Raw genomic sequence first — 20,634 nt, 5'->3', positions numbered from 1 at the left:
CTCACAAGACACCTACATTTGACTATACCGTCCATCTTTTATCTGTGTTCGCGACCCAACTATCTCCGCTCCATCTCCTCCGCCGTTTCTGCCCTCTCTTCACCTTTCTCTCTTTACTCTCCTTCTCAGCGAGGCGCCGTCGATAACCTCTCTCCCCTCTAAAGGGTGCTCTCGCGCACGTGCACGGTTACAAGCGCGAATACCTGTGTGCGCTCTGAGAATCGAACGAACGGAATTTTCGATGGAACGCGGAGTTCGCTTCGTATCGGGCACCGTTCCCAGCCATATTTTCCCTGCTATATTATTCACGTGGAATGTTTGCTAAGCGATTAAGCGATTTTGATCCTACATATAATTGATTCGTGATAATTTTTATAAAACCTTTGTCCATCGAATCATAAGTTTTATGTCTGTACATATCGATAATAGGAATCATAGATCGGCGTTACAAGTACCGCAGTGACGAGTGTAATAATTATATCGAAAGAAGTTTTATAGTGTAAAAATGATATAATTACTAATTTTTGGTATTTGTATTGTATTACTTATTTTCTTTTAAAACGTAGGACTGAAGCAATTCGGTTATCCATGTTTGTAAGGTTTTCTAAATATCATTTAATATACATGCAGTAAAGAAAGCAGAATTATTCATCGTTAACAAATAGTTTGATATCATTTTTGTACAGTGTCATAAAATGACAAATGGTAATTACATTATAACATTCGTTAACCTCGTTTAAGGATAAAATTGTAACGAAAGTTGTGCATCGATTTCAAGAAATTGCGACACTTAAGTAATCACGTCGGTGCGCTCGATGAAAGCTACGTCACAGTTGCTAACCTAAAGGTGACGTAGAAATCGCTGGGGATGACGATAGTATTCCAGTCATTGGTAGTTTCCCATTTCATTGATGCCGTGCTCCCTGTTATTATAACTTCCTGCTATTCAGTTGCATGGTCCCTGTTGTTTGTTCATATTTTATAGAATTCTTTTCTTAACTTCCCCTGTTAACAATCAGGATTAATTTTCTATAAAAGTCTTTTTCTGTTTCATTTATTCATTTTGAATAGATCACTTTTTAAGAACTTTATAAGGTAATAAAATACAATAAAATATCATTGTCTAGTAGAACAATTTTTATTTTTAAGAAGTATGTAACAGTTTATTCTTCTTATTGGCATTGTTTCTATTAACATTTGTTATAACTTTCAATGTATTTTAAGTACATATTTCCCAGTTGATAAATCACTGATATAAATTTCATAATACACTTAAATTTATAAAGTTTCTGTCATAAAAGAATAAATTGACACAAAAAATGGAAAATATATTAAAAGCAAACATTGACATGATAACAAAAATATGCGCATAAAGATTATTTTCCTTTTTTTCTTATCAATGTAGCACACACATCAAGTTCTACACTTTCATATGTTTAGTTCTGTCACATTAGAAACTTTATTATTATTCAAACACTACATTCTCAGTATTAGAAGAACTCATGATACTGTTCATGACACTAACATTTTCTACTTGTAAAAAGCTGTACTCAATTTAACAATTTCACCCCCCTACTATATAATTATTAACATTATGCGTATAAAGTGTTATAAATTTGATGTTAAACTGATCTTCCCCTAAAATTTTTATCGTTATAGAACTACATAATTATTTGCATGATATTTCTTGATAGCACAAAAAGTCAAAGAAAAACGTATGGGAAGTCGACGGTGTAAAGTGTTCGCGGCTCGATTCACATGTAACGAATACGATTCGTATTCGCGATGCTGCAGAATGTAGTGGTAGCCACGGTGTATTTCCAAGAAGGAATTATTATGTTGAAACTGGTCGGCGTGCATGCCGGCTGACTCTGATCGGCGGCGCGCGACCGTGCCCGCTCTTTTCTGCCTGTGCAACCTTCAAAGGCCACAGAATGCGTCGATGAATGAAGTAGGAAAGTTGCAGAGTGCCGGCCGACCGGATGTGTATACTAGGTGGCCAAGAAAATGAGAGCTCCTACGTCATTCGGCGACGAACTAGTTTTGCGCCCCCTCTCAGTGGTGCGTCGCTGCTAGACGCTCTGTCGACAATTATCAGTCGTTCTATTTTTATCTAGTCGATTTCAACGTATCTTTGTTTATTCTGGTGAACTTTGTTTTGATTTATCATTCATCGTATGTATTTCTCTTTTTAATTTCTCGCGTGATGTGATAAAGTACCTAAAAATGAAACTTATATTGTTTACAATGTGAAATGATTTAAAAAAAATAGAACGTGTTAAAAGTGGCATAAAATAAGGAAAGAATTGAATAATCATATATATTTATGTAATATGCATACCGTAATTTCAACTGTTTTTAATGAATGTTATTTAAGATCTTATCTTCGTCATTGTCTTCAGTGTACTGTGAATGCAAAATGTAGTTTTGCATTTTCTTTATCCTAAAGAATTTGCACCGAAAAAATATCAAAAGAATATTTCTATTAGTCGAAAGAATATTTCCAGTAAAAATACATTACAAATATTTATTGTACTCACTGTACTTAACTGTTGATCTCCTTTAAAGACACATTACATAAAGATTAAGCTTAATTTATGAATTTTAGTTTCTTACATCTTGAGATTACCTTGAAAACCCATTGAGGTTATAAATGTTTGCTGATAAAAGTTGTTATAAGCTTTACGATAAACGATTTCTGTTAACCTAAGCTTGCAGGTGTAATGACTATTAACGTCTATTGCATACACGTTATTCGAGGCAGTTTACCTTTCTATACCAAACGTGGATAATCATTCGCGTATGGTATTAATGCTTGGCAGCCGGACATGGATAAATTGACGATATGAGTCACGTGTAAATGACATCTAATTGGGTCATTATCTCACAGTTGCTTCTTAAAGTGGCAAGAGACGCAATAAGAAGCTTTGTAGTTTGCCAACGTTTGGCACAATGAATTCCTAAAAGCGAGCATTATGAAAAATTTAAGCCGCACAAACGCATTGAAAACTTACATTCAACGTGATATTCTCTTGACACTGTTGCCTAGTTTATGGCGAAAAATAATGCGTACCAGTAGGGTCATCTTATAATTTCGTTTCTTTGTGTCTCGCGCTAGGAGGTCGCGCGTATCGTTTGTTTCTCTCGATAACTCATTCGCTCTCGAATTACCTTAGATTGGTAACAATTATGCTTTATCCTTTTCTATCCTATTAAAATGTCAGACAGCGCTGACAAACATATCAACTAGTGCGACATCCGTCAAGACGACCACGTGTCTTGACAATGGTTGAGACGATTGAAAATATCGTTTCACATTGTTTTCTCTTGGCGAAGTGGACCGTGGGAATACAAGTGAGTGAGCGGCACACAGTATTTCAGGGGAACTCGTGGCAACCGGCTCTGGGTAGCTTTTCTTACCATCATTCATGATACTATGGTACGGCAATAGGATGATTGCCTGACGGCCGATGCCTAAAGTGGATAAAGTCTTCTATAGTAATTTAACTCGAACAGGGCACAGGGGTGTGTTAGATAACCAGCCTTTTACATTTTACTATCACTGAGCTGTCCTAACGATAAACCTTGTTTGACCTCTACATCCAAAAACATGTTACTCATGATTCTACTAACTTCGTTCAAAAGTTCGAATTCGTGGCGTTAGATAGTCGTTAGGGATTAAGGTTATGTTTCCCTATCGGACCTCATACTTGCATATGCTTCACTCACAATCCCTACAAGGTATTTATTGTTAATTTCAGTTCATTGCAAATATGTTTAAAACTGCGTTATATTTCACAAAGTATCTTTCTGTAAAAATGTTGTCACAAAACTGAATTATATAGACCCACTGACCGAAAGGAATACAACGAAGGATAATTAATTACGTTTCAACTGTCAAGTACGTAGATGTGTTCTCTTGGATAGTTTCGAAGAAAATGGATGTCTCTGGTAAGTATACATTACGAATAGTAGCAAATTACAGAAAACTGAAGGGAATTATAGGTGTTATGTGCTATCTTCCGAAAATAAGGAACATTTTAAATGAATTAGATTACGCAGATTACTCGATTATATTAAATCTCGTAAATGTTTATCCATGCACCTTCATAATTTATTACATGGTATTTCAACAAATTTCAGGATGAAATTAAATATAATTTTCCCATGAATTTATACTTTAATAAATTCAAACATAAGAACATATACTTATTGTTACGAAATATAGACTCGATCGTTTAGTTCTTGTATCTTTAGAAAATAGATATTTTTTACATGGAGTTTTCATGTGGAAATTAAATTTCTTCATAATCATTTTCAATAATCAGCGAAAGTAAGAGTGGTGGTAAAAGAATACATTTTAGAATAGAAAAATTATATAATTAATCAGGTATGATGTTGGAAATAAAAAATATATTTAATAGTGTCACTCGTGTCAATTAAGTAAAATTAATTTTAAACCGTCTAATTAAGTTATAAGAGTTATCACAATCAAGTAAGAATCATTTCATAGATCAGATATTAATCTAGTAGGACCACTACTTTTGATAGGGCAAGGAAGCAAACTCATCTTAATGGTCCAAGGTGGTATAATAAAGTTTTGCATCCCAGAAATTATTTTTAATCGCGAAGTTGAAATAGTCGAAAAAATCTAAATAAAATCCAAGAATATTCTCATCAGATCAAAGACTTCATTTTATATCAAGGTTAATAAAAAATTTAAGCAGTCTTTTTAAATCCAGGCACGTATTCGCCACACCTTATCATTCACAGGCAAATGGTGCAGTCCAGAGGTACCATTTAACTAATAAAGACTACCTTAATCACTATATTAAACCGAATCAAACAGACTGGGACCAGTATATACAATTTATAATATTTCAAAATTTAGTTATTAGTTATTAGTTTAAAATAAAAAATAAAAAATACTTTGACAAGAAAAATAATCCTGATTCACGCGAAGAAAATGAATTTGAGTACACAGTAATCTAAGCTATATCGACGATAGTTTAAATCATGTCAAAATAAAAAATTAGATCTTAACTATTTCAAATCATGTTTTTTATGGAATTAATTTTGCGATTGTAGTCAGAACAGTCTTCGTTTAGTTTAGTTTAGTGTAGTTTACTCAACACATGATAAGTTTCATAAAATACTAGTCATATTATGAATGTTAATATAAACCATATTAATAGTTCTTCGACCCAAATAAATTTGTGTATTGTATAATATAAAATGTAGAATAGAAACACGATTCATAGTATTGCCATAAATTGCAATATTATTATCCTTAAATATATATATAGGTTTGAGAGATACAGTAACTTACCATCGCTAATCGCAATGTTAAAAATCTTATTGGAAGAATTGTTTAATTACAAAAGTTGGTATCTCCTAATCTTTAAACATTGTCAATATTTTTTAAAGCCTGAAATCTTCAATTAAATTTTCAGGCATTCATCGCTGGATACCGAGGAACATCAAGAGATGGAATCATTTATGATAACAGAAAAGGAGCAATTCGAATTAGCAAAAACAATATGTTTAATGGATAAGAAGGTAAAACAAACTAAACGTCAGCATCAACACACAGTATCACAGTCGGAAATTAATTCATTAGTTCATTATTTTTACGTGAGTTTTTGCGCCCCTCCCACGCGCGCGCGCGCACACACACACGCGCGCGCGCGTATGTATTAAATTCTTAATTGTGTTTATGCAGTTGATCTTATAGAGTTGACAATTATTTCATCATATAAAATAATCACTTGGAAATTTTATTTTCAGGCTAACTCAAGATGAATCATTTCACTGCACGATATACACATATTATCGTATATATAGTTTTATATGATGTATATACTATACAACGTATATCTAAAATAAAAATATATGTATCTAATCACAAATTTAAATTCCACTGAATGAACTAATTGCACAGCAGGGAATAAGCTAAGAGGTAATTCATAAACTGATTTCTACTAAATTCCATTTCTAAAGGAAGGATGGTAAGTAATATAGTTAGATAACTTTCACATTTTATTATCATTGAACTGCTATAGTAGTAAAATTTGCTTCATCTTCAAATTCCAAAACATGTTACCTATCATTTCATGATTACCCCTTGAAAGTCCGATTTCGCATCAGGTAGTCATTAAAGGTTGAAAAGTATCGCATTCGAATTAGATTTCAAATTAGAATTCGGACTTAAAGGGTAGTGAATTAGTATTACACCCTCAAAAGCCGATTATCTTTAAGTTTTTTCTGCCAAGATGTTACTTGTTTTGTCATCTAGGCTCGAATAGATGTAAAAGGCGTTCCTCGCGACAATTTCTATTTTCGCGATTAGTTTTCATTTGAATACGTATATAACGTTAAATAATCACGACGAGATAGTAAACGTAAGCAATTAAGGAGTTCTGCACTTAGGAAAATTGAATCAACGTTGCGATCGTTTCGCGTAACGTTTTGCTAATTGGATCCTCGGATGTAATTTCATTCGTTTGTTCCATTGGACTTCATCAAGCACATAGTGTTCTATAAAAATGAAAGTAATTGTCATCATGATCTACAAAATGAACAGTACACTAATCGAATCAATGAAATTATCGATTTGTAAGTAAGCTCAATGTATACCGTAGATATCTTCACTAAAATTTTTGACTAAAATAATTCCAGAAGGGTGCTTTGGGACATTGTATAGCTTCTTACCTAAGCAGTCAAATCAAATTTTCAGTCTAAGCTCTACTTTAAATATCTTCCTAGCTGATAACGCATCTACATTGACATATATATGTGAAATTAAATGACATCAAAAGAGGCTGTGTTTTATATACCAAAACCAAAATGAAGAACATCGAACGAAATGGAATGTCGAGTTCAAATCAACTTAGAACTGTAAAGGATTAACAATTAATAGGTACAACTCTGGCGGTATTGTAGTAAAAATCAAAAGATAACTCGATATGAATTTTGATAAAGGTTTATGATCATAATTTGACATATTCATTCACTAATGACTGTTCTGTTCTTGTCTCTGCTGTGGCCACCAGCAACCCAAAATGGTCACCAGCATCCAAATCGAAATTTGACCGATTTATGAGACCTGGAGGAAGCTTTTCCGGTCGAACATAAATTTATTTATCCAGCGACAAGTTCGCGCTCGCTAGTTATCCTTAACCGTGAGTTTTATTACTTCCGTGAAGCTGTCAATGGTCATCTATTATCCCCCTTCGCGTTAGGTATATCTTTTTTCTAATGCTGCAAGGAGGAAAGGAGGGGGAAGGGGCCGCCTGATTTCGCGGTCCCGTGCGACGTCCCTGAGTTGGCAGTGGTACTAACAGATTGACAGACGTACTCGCCGCGAACTGACCCCTTCGTAGTGATTTAGTTATCTCTCTATCGACGCCTCGCCAAGTCCACGCTTCGATCGTAGCGAAAAAATAAAAGAGAAAAGATCAGTGCTGCCGGAAGTGTTGTATCAAAAGGTAACGCGAATTCTACGCTGAATGAGCTTCTGCCGGTTCGGGATTGTCTCGAGGCGAGATATTATGATTAGGTGAGTATTCCAGCTTTGTCCTTTCTCGCGATGGTTTCGTCGTTTCGCTGTTGAGTTGGTCGTGAGAGATTCTTTTAGTGACTTTGTTTTTAGTGTCGGAAGTTTTGCCAATTCTTGAGAAAGCGTGGAGAATAAAATTGTTACTTGACCTATGTCTCCTTGAGTCGATCAAATGAGTCAAGAATGCAGGTTGCATTGAGTGAAATTTATTTTTTAATAGACCAAGTGGTTCTTTAACTTGTTGCATAAGTGTGTTGGTATCGTGATTGTATATTTTGATGCAGGAAGTAGTATTCTTTTAAGGCTTTCAATGCGGTATTTCTGTATGCATATCAATCTAATTATTGAATTGGACATAAAAGTTGTTGTTATTTACAGTGTACAGTATCACATCATCGTGAGGGAGTTCCGTGTTTGTGACAGAGAATATTTGTTTGCAATTATCAGTTGAGATAGTCATAGCTTTGATTTGCTATCACAATTTTCTCAGTATAAATTCATCCTCAGTAATATTTATTTTGTAATATTTTATGTAGAGCGTGTATGAACAGAAAATAATAATAAACTTTTTAATAATTTGAGAGTAAGGGTTTTAAATAATATAATTCATAAGATTATAAAATGTAATACATAAAATACATTATCACGAAGATTACATCTATCGAAATATCTTTCTTTAATATCTATTAAATAAAATCTAAATCGATTAATTTACAATCTTTCCATTGCAAAGTTCAAGTGACGTATAAAGACGAAATTAAGTCTAGGTAACCCTCGATTGTTATTTCAACTTTAAACTTTGTTATTGCCTTAATCTCGTTAAATCCATTACTTAATTCAAGCTTCCTTATTGCTTTAACTAAAGATTCGCTGCGTTTTCGTGAAGTCCATTTTATTCATGCGCGAGTAAATTAAATGAACTGGCATTTCGTGTGCTTCCTAACTCTTGTAAGTGTTTAATAGGGTGCAAAAGATCAAATGAATTTGTCGTCAAATCAGCTTACAAAGTCTGCTAATAAGCACAGTAGATTTCAAGCGGAAATAGATCATACCAGTCATTCGTGACACGTATGAACACTCGTGATAGGTGTAATCGTGTTTAATATAGCAGTTTCTGATACTCGTTCAATTTGTGATCGTACATCATGTTCTATGAGTAGAACATTCCTCGTCGAATAGTATTTTCTGGTTTTTACCTGAAAGTTTCTCGTAAATTTCTTATCCTAATCAAACATTGCTATAAAACTGTTCCATATTCCCTTCTTTTCGATTTTCGTTTTTTCTCCGTATGACTTAGGCATTGTAGCGAAAAGAAGTTAGTAATTTGAAGTGATCCCGAAGAATATTTTGATATTATACTGTATCAAAATAAGGTACATTTGTATTGACATTCGTAGAATAAATTTGGAATAGATAGAAGAATTAATAGTCAAATGGATATTGCTAGAATCAGACAGGTGATTTGAATTTTGCTCAGTAATATACTGGATAAAAATTAGGTATCTATAACAAATTTACATAACATGTATAACATTATATAATAATATTAACGAGTCAGAGTTAATGATTGTATATCAGACAAGGTAATTAGGACCTGAAACTTGATGGCAAATGTTTTTTCTCGTGTACTGACGCAGTTTTCTGTCGATTAAATTTCATTTACGTATCCTAACATACCGATAAAAAGAATGTTTGTCCATGGTTGGAATGTCGCTTATTTCTTGACGAATCTGAAATCGTACTGTTTTGTATGTCGTATCGGTAACGTAGACAGCTTTCAATGTTGTGTTTTAATCGAAAATTTCAGAATTTACAAAGAAAATATACATCGTAACACGAGATAATAATAACAATCTTTTTATTAATTTATTAAGATTTAGTATTTAGTAATTTAGTAATTTAGTTAATTTAGTAAAGGAAAAGATGGAATTTAATTACGATACAAGATTCTTAAATTTGTCGAAAATTCTTAAGGCAATTTTCCATTTTAGAGTTAGAGTACTTCGATTTTCGATGATTTCTTATATTCGACTTTATATTCGATTTTATATTCCTTTCAAATTGTTTATGGAAGCTAATGAATCTAATAGAATACAAATTTATAGATCACTGTAAATCTCAAGGAAAAATGATGAATCATTATTATGAAATCTTAATACGTTAAATATAAAAATACGTATTAAGACTAGTTTCAGATATAACATTACTTAAAGACAAAGAGTAAGTACTGTTTTGAAAGAAAACGCACGTTTTTCTTGTTTTCAGAAAGTCTTGATAAACACAGATAACGAAGCATTATTTCTACCCATCACAGGATGATATGACAAAAATCTGCAAATGTAAATTGCAACTTTCTTCGAAAACTTAATCTCCGAAACTGCTGCAATGTTCCTATTATTTAGAATTACAGAGTGTAACCGCGAAAGTTATTTAATCTCAAAAATCCTAAAATTTTCCATTATTCACCTACAACGTTTCCACTCGTGAAATTCAAATTTAGTCGTATCGAATGATCAAATAGTCACGTGGAAAATAAAATGCAAAGTAGCAATAGCCTGTTGTCACGGGATTAAAACGAGGTAAACGTGATTTTATTGTAAACCCTATGATTTTCGATATCCTTTCAATAACTTCAACCAGGTACATTTGAACAAAAAAAGAATAAAATAAATCAAATTTCTATTTTATTTTCTAAGAGAATGTTATTAGTATACGATACTGTTGACAAAGGTATTGGAAAAAAATTATTATTTTTGGAATATTTTCGTAAAAGTAACAAATATTGCTATTTTTTTTATTTATTTATCTCCTAAACTTCCATTCTGAAATAACGAAACTTTGTTGATCATTTTCTTCGCACCTGTGCTATTATTTTATGGCAGCCATTTTTCATATAAACAGTTCAAGTTTGTAGGAAAAAATGTCAACTTCGATCAGTCTTCTATATAATTAAGAATGACGTATTCTTTGTGGATACATATGTAAAATTTGCATATTCTTATTGCAAAATTGTATTAATCTCAAGAAAATCAGTGAAAATAGTAGGATGTGCTATCATTTTGTCACGTACTGTACCATTGCGAAGATTTTCGAATATTACATTATTCATCTATAAATGTTTACTTTCCATGTGAGAAATTCATATATAATCATGTCGAAAAATCAGACAGGCACGTGGGAAATAAATTCAAGTTTTGCCATAGTAATAAAACGACGTAAATGTATGGCGCAGATCTAGTTGCAGTTCGTGATTTACAATCTGATTTCCACAGCCGTTTATCCCTAGACTCATTGACGGACAGATTTATTATTGCAAGTACATAATCGATCTATTTCAAATTTCCTCACTTCTTGTGCATCCAGATGTCACGACGAAAAATCAAGTATGGATCAAAATTGATTTAATACGTTCACCTTCGGAATGTAATTTTTGCTGGTACTCGCACGCATTGTAGATCTTAGAGGATTAAACAAAATTCATTTTTTCAAGTCTCTTATCGTTTCAACTTCATTTTCTTCGAATTATGTTACTTAATTTTATGTAATGATTTATTGGAACTTTTCTTTGCAATGTTATTTATTGCTTGTAAACTTTCTTCAGGCTTTCAAGGACAAGGAGTTAGAATGTTTCGATTCTCATATTATACTTACGAAATTGTTGAACATTATAATAGAGAAGTTTCACCTTTTTATAATCTTAATAGTTTTAAAACATTATAAATTTTATAATGAAAGTAATTGAGAGTAATTAAGATTTTTGATGATATCCGTAATGCCTTTTGTCATTTGATTTTTTGCTACCAGAAAAAATACATTAAGTATCTGGTCCCAGACTACTTTTGCATACATAAACGTTAGCTGTAAATTTCCTCCAGTTAACAAAGGAAAATTCTGTTTGCTTGCTAATTAAAAGTTGTAAATCACACATTTATGCTAGTCATTAGCAAACTGGATCGTGTTTCTTTCAAATTTGCATAAAGTTTATTACAATTTTTTATTAAAATTGTATAGTCACGTATATATGTAAGGGTATAAGGACACACGAAGAGCTCATTTTCCTTTAGGACAAATTGCAAATGTCCCAATTTCGCAATGATCTGTCTTTCTCGATCAAATTAATTACTATTTAAATCAGGATGCCTTTACCAACAAGTCACGTAGTGTTCTGTCCTACAGTCCTAGATCCTATAAACTCTAAAAAGGTATTATTTGAAGTAAGTACCTCCTTCGAGAGACGTTTATTTATAATACCGTTTGACCAAAATTAAACAAAAATTTAGAACAATGTCTAAATACTCCCTTTGCTTCTAATAAGACAAAAAGTGTTTAAAACCATTGCAGTGAGTTCGAAAGAGAAATACCGCGCAACACCTTGAATTTCTCAATATAATCACTATCTTTTTGCACGGAAGCGAATATGTATATATAATTAGCTGTTGCATATTGTAACGGTTGTTAAAATGCATTCGATCGTGTCTATGCAGTGACCTTGAATAACAAGAACCTGAGCAAATTGTAAGACAGAGTTAGAATGGTGTCTATTGAGTTTAACGATAGGTCGAATAGCTACACCTATTTTTGCGACACGAACAATTGCTTCAGAAGTAAATTTCCTTAACCAAACTCATCCCAATATTGAATCGATTAACAAGAAGAAGAAAATATTTCATTCTCTATAGTTAACATATTCCAACCATACAAATTCCAACAAACAAGCCATTCGTTACCTCATATCATTCAGAAAATATTCACTGGTAACAGTTTACGCGATTCGCCCTATACAAATAAATTACACTACACTACGGCTATCTACCTGCAATATGTACCTAAATAAATAGTGTACATAGATAACATTAGCGTTGTGACAAAATCAAACAGGCTACATAGAATTATGTAATTGCCTCTAAATTAATTTTAACAAAAGTACCTGTTTGCATTCAACAGTTCTAAAAGCAGAAAGAGATCAGTCTTTCTGACTGATTTGGTAATTCTATTGTTAATGAAGTTACGTAACAAACTTTATCATCGCGTCACGCGAGTATGTGGCATCTTTTCACATCCCATTCGAGCCGATTAAGCCTACGACAGATATCGCGCTCCGCGATGGTAACGTCTCATTAGCTCTCAGGAGGAGGTATCCTGTCCCAAATCTCATCCATTTTCAAACGCGAAAAGGCGTACGTCGTATGACGTATATAAAACGCCTCGAATTTCTTTGCCACCGTCGAAACGACGCGCATTCAGCTCCCATTCAGCTCGCAGCATCCACCCACGCAATCATGCTGCAACCGTGCAGTACGTGACGCGTGATCCGCAAGATTTTTACGCTGCTTGCCGGTTGATTGCCCCCAGAGCACGTTGATGACGTCAGTACGCTCGATGACTCACTACGAGCAAGCCATGTACACTACGCCGGACACACATGATCGTGCGCGTGCATAATTCGCATTACTTTCACGCGTGTGTGTTCACCTGAACGCATGATCGCGCCCCTACACTCGCCAATGAACAACGCATTCGGACTCGATCGCGTTTCTCACCATTCTGGACCATGCGTGCCATCATTCCGTCTCCGACGATTTGGAGCACCACTCATTTGGCCACGTTCGCGTTTGTCATCATTCTGTACCATTCTAACCATTATTCCGACGATAGCGAGCACTTCGAGTCCGATGGATGTCATTCTTGCGTTAAATGGAGGATGTCTCGTGGATAGTGCCATGAGTTGAATCAGGTTTTATTGGGAAGCGCGTTTGGCTTTTCATTCTTCGAGGTCCTGTGTCGAAGTGGACCCGACATTTCAATAGTTGGACAATATTGCATTCAATGTTTCCCAATATTTGTATGTAAAGTATGATTCGTTTGTGTCTTAATATAATTCGACAAAAATATGTTAATGTTGATATGTCGTTGATTAAAAATATCTTTGTTTCCAAGTAGGTTCTTGACTATGAATCAGTTGGGGTAAAGTGTCGAACGCGACCTGGTCCGCAAGTGCGCAAAGGGTTAAGGAAGCTGTCTTTGCTTTTCGTTTGATAGATCACGTTAGAGGGTTAGAAGACCTATTGTATAATACATTGATTTTAATCGAAATCTAGAAATTTCAATGTCAAGAAGAAGAGGTAGAGAGTGAGTTTAATGGTGGGAAATGTCCCGTGGAATATGTCATGGGTTAAGTCAAATTTAGGTAAGAATCACGTTTTGGTTTATTAAATCTTGTCTTCTTCTTTCATTTTGTAGCTCACACGAGGAAGTTACGACATCTGATGAAATCTTTTGGTCATCTCTGTTTACATGAAGTGGTATCAGGAATATAGATATTATATATTGATCTTTATCAAGAATCTTGCGTAGAAAGCTGGAAAGATAGAGAGTGAGTTGGAAAGTGGGAAGAAATTGAGTTGATTCAGGTTTAGTTAGTCACGGCTGCTTGTTGAGAAGTCTTTATTTTTCACCCGGTGGCTTATATGAGAACGTTACGACATCTGATAAAACTTGTTGGGTTGCTTCTTCTGTTTATTAAGGTGGTAATGGGAATTTAGATACTACGCATTAATGCTTGGCGGGAATCTAGCGATTTGAGTATTCGGTAGGAAAGATAGAGATCGAGTCTGAAGATATTTCATTTTATTTCTAGTGAAAATATCTCATGCACGATGGCTTCGGACAGTTTGATTTTTGTCAGAAGTTTCGTTGCGCAATGACGAGTCTTATGAGGTCACTAATTAGATTTACGATCGTGATTCATACGTGTTATAATTAGTTGATTTCCAGTATATATTTTTAGGTAATAAGATAACATTGGAATTCTTCATGAATTGCTTATATAACGAATTATGCAATTACACATTAAAGAAAGTATTTACAGAACGTGTTGACCAAGGTTAATACATGTTTCATTGCCTGTATTATTATGTATAAAAGTTACCGTAACGTACAGGTCATTACCATACTATTCCAAGTAATAAACGCTTAATACGGAAGGCATGAAATTAAAAAGTCTTTATAATTGAAATTCGTCATCAGTGTACACTACTATCCTCAGCAAATAAGCGATCATGTTTGAGATCAAACGTATGGCGTGAACGAAATATTGCTGTTTCATTACGCCGGCCCCGGTGCCGAAAATCATTCGAGTAAACAATCTCAAAAATGATACTTAAAAAATGTACAGTTTCTTATAAAATGTCTACTTCCTTCTTTTACTTTGCTTCAACCGATATGACGCTCGAAGAACTTACGTTGCATAAAATAAACAAAGATTTGAGATGTTTCAACGAAATTTAAATTACTCGAGTTCGTTTACATGAAATTAACGAATAATTATTGTCCAAAGGAAAAATATCGTTTTGTAGAAATACACGCGTTGTAGAGTTTTTCTTACAACATTCGATCGCACGTAAGTTTAACCAGCTGACACATCGCCACGTGGTCTCTCAAGTTCAACAAAGTTCGATAACATCATCGTTGATTAGAATGCCAAAGACCATAGTCCGGAAAAATATTTATTGCTTATACAAGCGACCGCTTCAATCGCGACGCCATTGTTTCGCGTTGTTACTTGGCCAGTGGTTAATGAAATCTACTTTTAGTCATATCTTTTAACTACATATGTAATTGCTTCTTCTTTCTCCTTTCATATCCTTAACCCGTCTAGAGCTGCGTCACTTTCTAATCGGAAACCTCATCGGCCATGTAATACAAAATTAACGGACTAATTAATAGAATAATTAATTTTTAACAGATAATTTTGCTCGAATCGATTTTAGTTCTTGCTGTTACGAATACGATATAATCTATTCATCTGATACATTATCACGTTTAATTTTACACTCCAATGAATTGTTACATTCGAAATTTACGTTCAACTGGTAAAATCGGAATACCGATAACCCGGATAATCGGTTAGCTTGTTTTCTCTAGTTAATAAATTAAACGACTCCTGAGAACAATACCAATCGAGCTACAGGGTATCAAATTTCTCTAACGAGATAAACGTTGAAAGGAATACTGACTCTTTTGCTCAGATATCTTTAGAACTAAAAGCATTTTAGATAAGAAGAAATTTCATATAGAGAAAAAATATGAACACGAGCATTTAAATACTTCGTGCAATTAATTATCACGATACACATAAATGCAAATAAAAATGATACTATAGTACAGAAAATTCTTTTATCAAATGATTAAATCTCAGATGCTGGAGGACATATAGGTGTATATATACATTCGTCATAACAACGTGGTTAAATATATAGGTTAAATATAATATGTAAACACACAGAAGATGCAATATGTAAATAGGAAGGTATCCGTTTTCCCTTTAAATCCGGATTAAAATGTTCATTGTCTTGCCGACTTGTTCCATCGCGAAGAGTACTCGAAAAGCCATCGCAACGAGTGAAACAGAGGCGAATAGAGACAATCATTGCGCGGCGAGACAATCGATTACATGATAGTCGTATATCATTGCGTATATTAATACCGAGCGTTGTAAGACAATGCAACCATGTTTCTCGGTGTGTATCGCGTCACGTATCTTGATGCCTCTGGATGCAAGCCGCGTTTAATTTGCTGCAAAGGTTCACGATAATAACGGGGGGATGCTAGAAGATGCGAGATACTAAACGTCGGAAACTCAGGCGGCCTCGGTTCTGGAATATGGGTTAAACAGGTTGGCCGATTGAATCATGAGACTAATGAAATTACAAATACGGTTTCTAGCTTTTCGAGCTTGCACGAATAAACCTCCGTTTCTTATAGAGGCACAGTTATCTTGGAAATGATCGTAGATGATGTTATTTTAATGTTTCACGTGGTTTCACGTGGTTTGATGAATATTTTTGGTCTATAATTATAGTGTACCTTTCTTTTATATTAATTATTGTATATATCTGTATATTGTGAGCTTGATTATCGATCGCGGAATTATCTATTTTGAAATGTATCTCGTTTTGTGGTTTTTGAATAATTAAAATTCTAAAAATGCATGAGATAAGAAGCCGTAGTTTCGGATTAATTTTTAAATAGGTCGATGTTAGTATTAATACGTGGATGTATTATAATTGAATTAATTTTTCGTTATTCGCATTTATAACTTTCTTTAGATTTTGTAAAATAATGCACGTGTATTAGAAGATATTTTAGCTGAATATTTTAACACTCAGACCCCCTTTGCAAATACTGTTCTCAATGGTTTGTATAATTGATTCTATTTCGATAACCAGAATTATTTAAAAATACTTTCATTGTATTGAGAAAAATTATTATCTTTTTTCCTTTAAGACAAAAATTCCATAGATATCCAAAAATTTTCCATGCTCCTCGTCAGTCGTTACCATCTATTATTAAATATTTTAGCAAAATAGAATATAACACTATCATACTCGAACACTTAATGGATTCATTTTGAACTGATCAGCTAATGAACAAGAAATGAAATATGGTCATAGAGCAAAATAAAATCATAAATTTTTAATTCTGTAATTAATTACCTAACTTGTTAGTATTATCAAATCACTGAAGATAATTGTTTCTAAATATTCTATTTTTCCAATTATAATTGTAAAGACACGTGGTACTACATAGTTGATACCTCTAGTCTTAAATCGAAATATCACGTTAGAGCTCAAAGACACAGAACCTCTGCTGTCTATGATAAAAATTAATCGCAGTAAGAAATTAAATTCACGACAAACGATGCAAAATGTAATAGACATCAAATGTAAACATAAAATTTATCGCCGCTTTTTATTCTTTCGTCGAAATTGTTAGGTTAGAAGCGATCTTACAACGATTCGAACATGCACGAGCTTCGAAAACCTGGTTCCACTTTGGCGCTCGTTAAGCCGCCGTAAGATTTACTACAAACAGTCTCTTCATTATCACGTTTCCTCCAACACGGGTTGACGTGTATCTTTTTAAAGTTGGTAAACCCACATGATTGATACTCCTGCTGCGCAATTAGTCATACATTCTCGTTCAATTTCCACTCCGTTCTCACCGTTGATTGATTTTATGAGCCACCAATTTGTCTTCTACAAAATACACAATCGTTCGCCCGGGTCGCATAAATGATTACATCCGACTGCATTGTCCAGAACGCTTAAAGCGTTCTCCAAAAAGACTTTAACGCATGGAAGCTAATGCATGGAATTTAATGAATCAATTAGCGCGATTCATCGAAAGTATCGAAACTTCGAAAACACGATCTCCGAAATCAATTCTACGAGATTCTTATTTTCAAATTACATTATGTTCTCACGAGAACGAAGGCTGAGCTAATTTCTGGATAAAAATAATATGCGAAGCCTTGAACGTTTCCAAGCACGCGTCAGTTGGTAATAATTTATCAGTCAGTAATAATTGGACACTAACAATAAGGCGAAATGATATTGGGACACAAAAAAGAGCCTCTTCGCTGGAAGCCATTTTATCTTTTCGTCAATGATGCGATTAAGTAATATTGCGTAAGATATAAATGAGCAAAACAAGACCAAGTATCACGGTGCTCATTAATGATCATCAGGTGCGAACATATCTCGAACTAATTCGGTTTGGTCTATCGAATTTAACTATTCCGTCTGGAAAATCCCAGCGAACGTTTCGTTGGGTATATCCCGATTCTCGCACCAAAAATTATCTTACATTTCGGAATACAGACGTAAGATCGTCTAAAACGATTACTAGCACGATCGTTGGCAGAAAAGCAAGTTCAGGAAAGTACAATAAATCTTTCCGACTGTTTGTCTAGATTTATGAACGCACGAGATCGAGTGATACGCAGATGATACGAAAGAATTCGAAACCTCCTCTCCCGTTTAGCTTTGCGAATTAATTAAGGCAATCAGTTAACTCTCCTCTAAATTTCTCGTGTACAAATGAGAGATCTTGAGTGATCGAAGACTTGCAGATAAAAAACACGTCTTGATCCTCTATCTCTCAAAATGATCAGATAGAACTACATAGAAAAAAATGGAGGAAAAATGCGAAAAACGATCTTATATAACGATCGACTGATTCCTCTCTCTCTCTTTCTCTCTCTGTCTATTAGGTCTCGTTCTCAACCGACACTGAATTTCACTGGTCGTTAGTCGAGAATCCCATTTCGATCAAACGTCGCACGACATCGCGAAACAGCTCGGGAACTGATTTAAACGAATTGAACGTCTCGATTGATCTTCGTTCGAAGCAACCTCGTTCGACCGCACGTGCGATTAAAATAACCGATTCCTCCGTAGACCGATCGTCCCATCCACGGAATCCGTCTATGTGCTCGGTGAAGCAAAGACATGGAACATTTTTAGCGAACGGGTACTACGAATAAAATGCTTTCTCGTCGGCGTCCAACGACCGACTCTTGCTATCGATGTCGCGATGTTCACGGCAAACGTTTGCACGATGTTACGTAACGGCGTCGTCGCGAGTACCGCGAATTTCTGCGGCCCCATGCGCTCTTACGATCCTCTTCGAGGGCATACGCAGACGAAACAACGGGCGTGTGACAACGAAGGGTACAGGAAGAAGGGTACCACCTGGCCTGATCTCAAGGTTACCTCGTCAAACGATGAATCCAGCTTTTCGTGATCCCGTTTGTTCTTTTTCCAACGACTTGTCGCTGACTCTCTGGATGCAGATACGCCTGTGTGTGGGTTCCACGAAGCAAGAGTGGGGAATATTGGTGCCTCGTGGCCTCCCCTATATAAGGTTTGCGCTCTCCCATTGCCTCTCGGTTGTTCCCCAATTCGGGCAACTTCTCCGAGACTTGGCAAACCGCACACTGTAAGTCGTACATATCTTTTTTATCACGTTCTTTTTTCTCTTGTTCTCCGATTTTTTCCTTTTTTTTTCCTCGTTAAACGGCTCGCGGACTCTCGTCCGAAACGCGGAAAATAACCAATTGCACGTAAATATCGTTTAATCTGCTTAATAGATCGGTTAAGATGATTAATAATCGGTGGTGAAGATGCCCTTGTTACTTCTAAAGTTGTTAATATCTTTTTTTCTATTTTCTGTTCCGCATATAAGTGGCAGAATCTCTGGTTCTTCGATTCTATTGCGTTATTTTGAGAGATGATGGTGGGAAGGAACGAACAACCTTGTTGTTTGCGAGATCGACTTAGAATCTTCAATAGAAGCAGAGGACGCAGTTCGTTCACGATCGTCTATGCTCCTGTTACTATCGATGTAATTGAATCTTCACGAATTAAAGATCTTGGTGCTGTTTACGTTCAGTCTTATTTATTACCCGATTTTTATTATTGGAAGCAAGCAAACGTACCAGCCTGTCACGATTACGTTCATCCTGTACATTGTAATAACGTCGTCCATTGCTCATCTCTTCGTGACACTTTTCAACATGTTACATGAACATGTCGGTAAGAAAACTTATCTTTTAGATAGAAATAAACAAGATAACCGACTCGTCTCTTTGTTGCTTACTTCGTAAACATATCGCTTAGATCTTAGAAAAATCAATCAGAGACGAAAGCGAATCGGAGCATTTCGTCTATTTGGATACTGACTTGCGTGTTCGTTACGCGATACCGAGATGCAACATGTCGAAATGTATTATCCGTAAATAGATGGAACACTGCACAGCCTATCAATAACCAGTTTCAATGATCGAATCTCGTTTTATTCGCTAACCGAAGCGTATCGTATAGGCAAACCCAAGTTGCATCCAAGGGACCAAAATCCACCAAGACCAAAAACAACCGCGTCATCACGGTCGAATTAGTTATAATTTCGGTCAATAAATCAAAACCACATGCAGAGGGCGTACGTACATACAGATTGGCCAGCAAGATGGCGAGCGATTACGGAGTGGTAGCAAACTTTCCGCGTCTCAGACAAACGGTCCGCGTAAACTCGCGGTAATTAAAGATCCAGGATCGCGAGGCTCGGACATCGGGAACTAGAGCATCGTATATACGTATTATTCTCGCAGGCTTCGGTACGTAACCGGTTAAAACCACTTTTAAAAGGTCTCGACGTTGAGCACGTGTTAGGCAGGGTTGAAAGAAGCTTGTAATTTGTTCCATGGATTATCAGTCCGTCATCAGAGTGGTCACGAT

Source organism: Eufriesea mexicana, unplaced genomic scaffold, assembly GCF_001483705.2.
Source record: "Eufriesea mexicana isolate 0111107269 unplaced genomic scaffold, ASM148370v2 scaffold65900, whole genome shotgun sequence".
In the NCBI taxonomy this organism is placed as follows: Eukaryota; Metazoa; Arthropoda; class Insecta; order Hymenoptera; family Apidae; genus Eufriesea; species Eufriesea mexicana.
This window is presented reverse-complemented; position numbering follows the sequence as displayed.